Here is a 6,549-nt window from a genome sequence, read left to right as displayed (position 1 = left end):
CCACTTGATGATGGTTGATATATTCTATATATGTCAGTTAAGTCTAGGTTATTGATTGTGATATTGAGTTCTATAGTTTCTTTATTCAACTTTTGTTTGGAGGATCTGTCCAATGGTGAGAGAGGTGTGTTGAAGTCACCCATAATTATTGTGTTGTGGTCTATTTGATTCTTGAACTTGAGGAGAATTTGTTTTATGAACGTCGCAGCACCATTATTTGGTGCATAAATATTGATAATTGTTATGTCTTGTTGGTGAATGTTTCCTTTTAACAGTATATAATGTCCTTCCTTATCCCTTTTGATTAACTTAGTCTTGAAGTCGATTTTATTCGATATGAGGATGGCCACCCCTACTTTCTTACGAGGACCGTGTGCGTGGTATATTTTTTCCCAACCTTTCACCTTCAGCCTGTGTATGTCCTTTCCTATCAGATGTGTCTCCTGGAGGCAGCATATTGTTGGATTTGTTTTTTTAATCCATATCATCAGCCTATGTCGCTTTATTGGAGAGTTTAAGCCATTAATGTTTAGAATTACTATTGATATATGGTTTGTACTTCCTGCCATGTTTGATTATTTATCTTTTTTTTTCTAATTTAGTTTGTTTCTCCATGATTAGCTTTCCCCCCACCCTCTGTCTTTACCGAGGCACTTCCCACTGATGGTTTTGGTTATTGTTTTTCATTTCTTCCTCGTGTAGTGTTTTGCTCAAGACGCTTTGCAATGCTGGTTTTCTGGCTGCAAATTCTTTTAGCTTTTGTTTATCATGAAAGATTTTTATTTCATTGTCGTACCTGATGCTTAATTTTGCTGGATACAGAAATCTTGGTTGGCATCCATTGACTTTCAGTGTTTGAAATACGTTGTTCCAGGATCTTCTTGCTTTCAGCGTCTGTGATAAAAAATCCGTTGTTAACCTTATTGGTTTACCCCTGAATGTAATCTGTCTCCTTTCTCTTGTAGCTTTTTAATATTTTCTCTTTGTTTTGTATATTGGATATCTTCATAACAATGTGTCTTGGCATTGGTCTACTGTGATTTTGTGTGCTCAGTGTCCTGTATGCATCTACAATTTGCATATTCGTTTACTTTTTTATTTCTGGAAAGTTTTCTGTAATTATTTCATTCAGCAGGTTACTCATTCCCTTGGTTTGAATCTCTATACCTTTCTCTATCCTGATGACTCTTAAATTTGTTTTTTTTAAGTTATCCCATATCTCTTGGATGTTTTTCTCGTGATTTTTAACCAGCCTTTCTGAGTTGGCTAGACTCTTTTCAGTATGATATATTTTGTCTTCATTATCTGACGTTCTGGCTTCTACTTGCTCCACTCTGTTAGTGAAACTCTCATTTGAGTTTTTAATTTGGTTTATAGTTTCTTTCATTTCTAGAATTATTGTTTGATTTTTTTTATAATCTCTATCTCCTGATAAAGATGCTGAACTTCTTCTTTTATCTGTTTATGTAATTCATTTTCAATGTATTCTTTCACTGTTTGAATTTGCTGTCTTGTATCCTCTTTAAGGTTCCATTCCATCTGTCTAAGTTATTCCTTGAGTTCCTTATATGACCATTTTTCTGATGACTCTAGGTCCTCCTGAATATTTAGGCTGTCCTGCATTGTTTGTACTCCTTTTCTTCCTTGCTTTTTCATGCTGCTCATGTTACTTCTTGTTCTGTTTAACTGCTGAGTTACTGTTTACTCCTATAAATTTATTTGATGCTTGGGAGGAAAGGTATTAGAAGGGAAGGGAAGAAGTCACTAAAGAGAATGAGATTAAGCAGGTAGAATTCAAGGAAGGGGGAATAAGAGAATTGAAAAGAAATGAAAAGACAAAAGAAAAAAATAGAAAAGAAAAAAAGAAAAAAAATTAAAAAAATAATAATAAAAAAATGAAAATTAAAATTTAAAAAAAATTAAAATTTAAAAAAAATTTAAAAAACAACAACAACAAAAAATGAAAATGAAGAAAAAAAAATAATAAATGCAGTCTTAGAGTTTGATTAACTTCTCTTCCAGTAGGTGGAGCTGTGCCCACTGGGCCAAGCTTCTCCTCTTAAAAGGCAGGAACCAATCACTGTGCAGCAGCTCTTCCTCCCAGACTGGGAGGGTACCCAATCCTGAGTGCCTAGGGCCTTCTCTTGTGTTTCCTCAAGCCAGGCCCGGCTCATCGCTCACCACAATGCTGGCTATACGCCAGGTCTGCTGCTCCTGGGAGCCCTGTTTCATGAACTCCTGGGCACACTCTCCCTGTTTGCCATTCCCTCAGACCCTAAGTTTGTAGAGCTTGGGGCTGAGAACCCCCAGCGAATTTGCTTGCCCTCTGGTAGCCACGCCCCTGGTAGCTGGTGCAAGGGACCTCAGTTGTCAGCACTGGTGGGAGCGGTAGCCCGGAGTTCCACGCTGCGAGTCCCGCGTCACTCCTGATTCCCTCGGTCTGGCTATCGCGCTCACAGGAGAGCTGGGAGGGGCCCGTAAGGTTTCCCTGCTGTGTGGAGAGGGAAGGCTAGGGGATTACACACCTGTTGCCACTGGTTTCAATGAATTTATCTCCTCTGCCGAGTTTTGGTGACGTCACTTCTCTGCCATGGTGGTATCCCATGCAAATGGTGACAGTTCATTCCCTTTGCCGGTTTACCAATGCAATGGGTGGGTCCTGACTGTCTCTCCCAAGTCCCGTTTCAATCCTGTGGCCACTGCCTATGAAGGCTCGGTTGGCATTTACCTCTGTAGGATCAGAAGGGCCGACCAGTTGTTTTGGCGGGGTCGTTAGTGCTGAGTCACAGCGGTTTGGCTATGAGAAGCAGGTGAACGGGAGCTTGAATGCAGCCGATCCGGGCTCAGTGTGTGTTCTGAGAGGCCCGGACTGTTCGCCCCAGATCCACATCAGCTCAGCATTGCCTAGTGATCCTGAGCAAACAGCATTTAGACAGCTTACGACTCCCTATGCCCGCACAGCTGAGGAGGTCAGAGACTTGATCTCTCCGCGCCTGCCGCCATGTTGGATCTCTCCTATTTATTTATTTTAATGAAAGGAGAAATTCAGCAAGATTACTTCCAAAAAGATATGGCCACAGTTCAGACTCCTTCAGGAAGGTCACTGTGATGCCTCCTTTGAACACTTTTCTAGCTTCTCATCTCTTAGGGTCGGCAAGACCAGCTCCCCACATGCCCTTTATCGTTTTCATTCCATCTCCACCCTCAGTCATTGCGTTGGCCAACACTTGTATCTTTCTCAGATCTCCAAGCCATGCCCCACGCTGGCTGTAGTGACTCTTATTTTCCTGCTTTACAACCCATCCCAGCTTTGTTGCCCTTTACATAAATCCAGACTTCCTTTAACATGCAAGGCCTCCAACATCTAGGCACTTTTGAGGGCAGCCCCCCACAAGCCATCCTCCAACTTGAAACTATATAAATAATTTGGTACTAGCTTAGCCTATAGGGCTATGCTCCAAGCCCCCCACAGATGCCTGAAACCACATATAATATTGAACTCTCTCTATGTAATTGTTTTTCCCTGTACATACATACCTATGGCAAAATTTAATTTATAAATGAAGTATAGTAAGAGATTAATAACAGTAATTAATAATAAAGTAGACCAATTATAACAATATACCTTAATAAAATTGCCAGCATTACTACTGCTGTACATGGGAACCCATATTAAGTAAAATAAGGGTTTCTTGTTCACAATCACTGTGATACTGCAACAATTGATCTGATAACTAAGACAGTTTCCAAGTGACTAAGGGTTGGGTAGCATATACAGTATGGACACACTGACAAAGGGTGTTTCACGTCCTGGGTGGGATGGTTCAATATTTAATCATACTACTCAGAACAACATGTAATTTGAAACTTACAAATTGCTTATTTCTGGAATTTTTCATTTAATAATTTTATACTGCTGGTAAATGCAACCGCAGAAAGTGAAACTGCACATTAGGTAGGACTACTGTGTACATTGAGTACTGAGAATACACTGGAACCAGTTGTGACACATGCCTGAAATCCAATCATCTTGGAGAGATGAGGCAGGAGGATCCCACGTTTGTGGTCAGCCTTGGAAATTTAGTGAGACCTTGTCTCAAAATGAAAAAATAAAAAGAGCTGGTGTAGCTCAATGGTAGAGCACCCCTGGACCAATAATCCTCAGTACCAAAAAAAAGATAAAAGAAATGCTGGGTTCCTCCAACCCTTGTTTATTTTGTATTTGGTGTTCCCCAATAGAATCTTGCATTTTCTCTCCCCTCTTCTCTCCTGACTCCTATCCCCAAAACACACATACCTGTGCTCTTCCTGCTTCTGTCTATCACTTGTTCACTTCCTCTGCACTCCATCTTTTGGCCCAGATGACTGCTTCCTGGGCTCCCAGCCTGTCCATGTCCTGCCTTTCTCCCAGCCCAACTCACCCTGAATTTAACACACTGCTGAGCCGTAGTTCCCTTCAGGACAAGGACTGTCCTCTGTAATTTTCTGTTGTTGTTGGGAGAGGATAGTACCAGGGATTGAACTCAGGGGCACTCCAAACACTGAGCCACAGCCCCAGTCCTATTTTGTATTTTATTTAGAGACAGGACAGGGTCTCACTGAGTTGCTTAGCGCCTCGCCCTTGCTGAGGCTGGCTTTGAACTCTTGATCCTCCTGAGCTACTGAGATTACAGGCATGCACTACTGTGTCTGGCTCTGTGCTCTGTGATTTTACTTCTGTATTTCCAATCCTTGTTCTCTGCCAAGACCTCAATAGGTACTTCTTGATTGTTTTATTTTTCATAAAAACAATAAACTCTAGAAGGATATTTAATGGGAAAAAATAGGACTTGATTTGCATATGGGATAAATCACTGAGGCAGAGACTCAGTAAATGGGCCCCTGTGGCTTCCAGATGGAAAGTGGATTGTTTTCAAGTGGATATTCCGAGGGGCTTTTGGTTGGGAGGCAGCTAACTGTGTTCAAAATTGTTGTTTTTTGAGTTCTCTCCAAATGATCCCAATTTCATTTATAGTAAGTGAAGTCCAGTCTCTCAGATGAAGCAGTTCATACAACTCAATGTCTTATAAATGTGGCCTCAAAACTTCAAAGAATCCTTTGGGTTTGTTCTTCACCATGTCTTTGACTAATTGTGTGACCTGGGTCACCCTGAAAACTCTCAAAATCTGATTTCTTTATTTGTAAAATTTTGCATCAAATATGCATCCTTCTTGGGGGGGCTGGGTTGTGGCTCAGTGGTAGAGCGCTTGCCTAGCATGTGTGAGGTCCAATCTTCAGCACCAAGTGTGAGGTTCAATCTTCAGCACTACATAAAGATACATAAATAAAGGCATGTGTCTATCTACAAGTAAAAACTATTTTTAAAAATGTATCCTGCTATCACAGAATGATCTGGTGGATTTAATATAGGTGGAAATTCTTTGCAAGCTGAGGTTGTAAGAGAGTTAAACTATAATATTATGATTTGCCTACAAAACCTGTTGACTAGATTGCTGATCAGTTTCTATTCCTTCCTTCTATTAATGTGCTTAGAATTGCTAAACATTGTCTGTTACCATTAATATTGTTCACTCATTTTGTGAAATCATCAGCATTGGAGGAGACCTGTTGTTCCATCCAAAACACTCTGGCCATAAGAGGAGCATTATTGGTTGGAGAAGTTAAAAACTACAGCTCTTTTCAGCAAAGGAAGGCACAAAAATGTTAAGAACCATAAAAAAAATGCAACCACAGCATAGAGTTGCACAATCCTGAGTTCAAATTTTGTTGCTTATTTGCTTGTGAACTTGGGACTGTTTGTGCAACTTTTTGAGATTCATTCTCCACATCAATTAGAGACGAGGAACAATAATATCTACAGGAAAGGGCAGCAGGAGAATGATTGACACGTACCCAGCCAGGACAGCCTCAAATACAGCTGGTATCTGTTTGGTCTTTTCTTAGTGTGGATGCTATCTTGCTAGTAATGATAGGTGTAATGTGTAGATGTTAATCCCCTTTATCTTACCCATGTCTTGGGACACTCTCCTAGTATAATATTCCTGAATCTCAATTATGTTCTTCTGAGCAGCTTGTGATAGTTAAGTAATAATTATGATAATTTAAAAAATGAGTCATAATCGTTACTTGGGGTGAGGAGCTAGGGCATGCCAGGCCTCTACTTGCTCCTTTATGAAGTGAATTTTTAGTCATCCAGAGCAGCCGTCCTCATTACATGCCAGCAGAAGCACTTACGCAGTTGAAGGAGCTGAGGTTGGGGGAGGTTAAGAGACTGGCCCACTTTCATCCCAAAGCCATGAGCTTTCTGAGTAATGCTAAGTCCTGTGCTCAGACCCACAAGCCTCATGACTCACAGGCCCCTGCCTCCTCCTCCAAATTGTATCTTTCTCCTCTGGTTCTCTTTTGTCCCCACTCCCCTTGGTCAGGAGACCTCTTTCCTGCTGACTCTTTGGAACCAATGTGGTCATTTTCTTTTGCAAACAAGGACTCTTCTGTGAGTTAATATCTTTTTTTAATATTTTTTCTGATATTTAGAAAACACATTGGACC

This window comes from Callospermophilus lateralis, chromosome 17, assembly GCF_048772815.1.
Source record: "Callospermophilus lateralis isolate mCalLat2 chromosome 17, mCalLat2.hap1, whole genome shotgun sequence".
NCBI lineage: Eukaryota > Metazoa > Chordata > Mammalia > Rodentia > Sciuridae > Callospermophilus > Callospermophilus lateralis.
The sequence above is the reverse complement of the archived record's forward strand: the minus strand, read 5'-3'. Positions refer to the sequence as shown.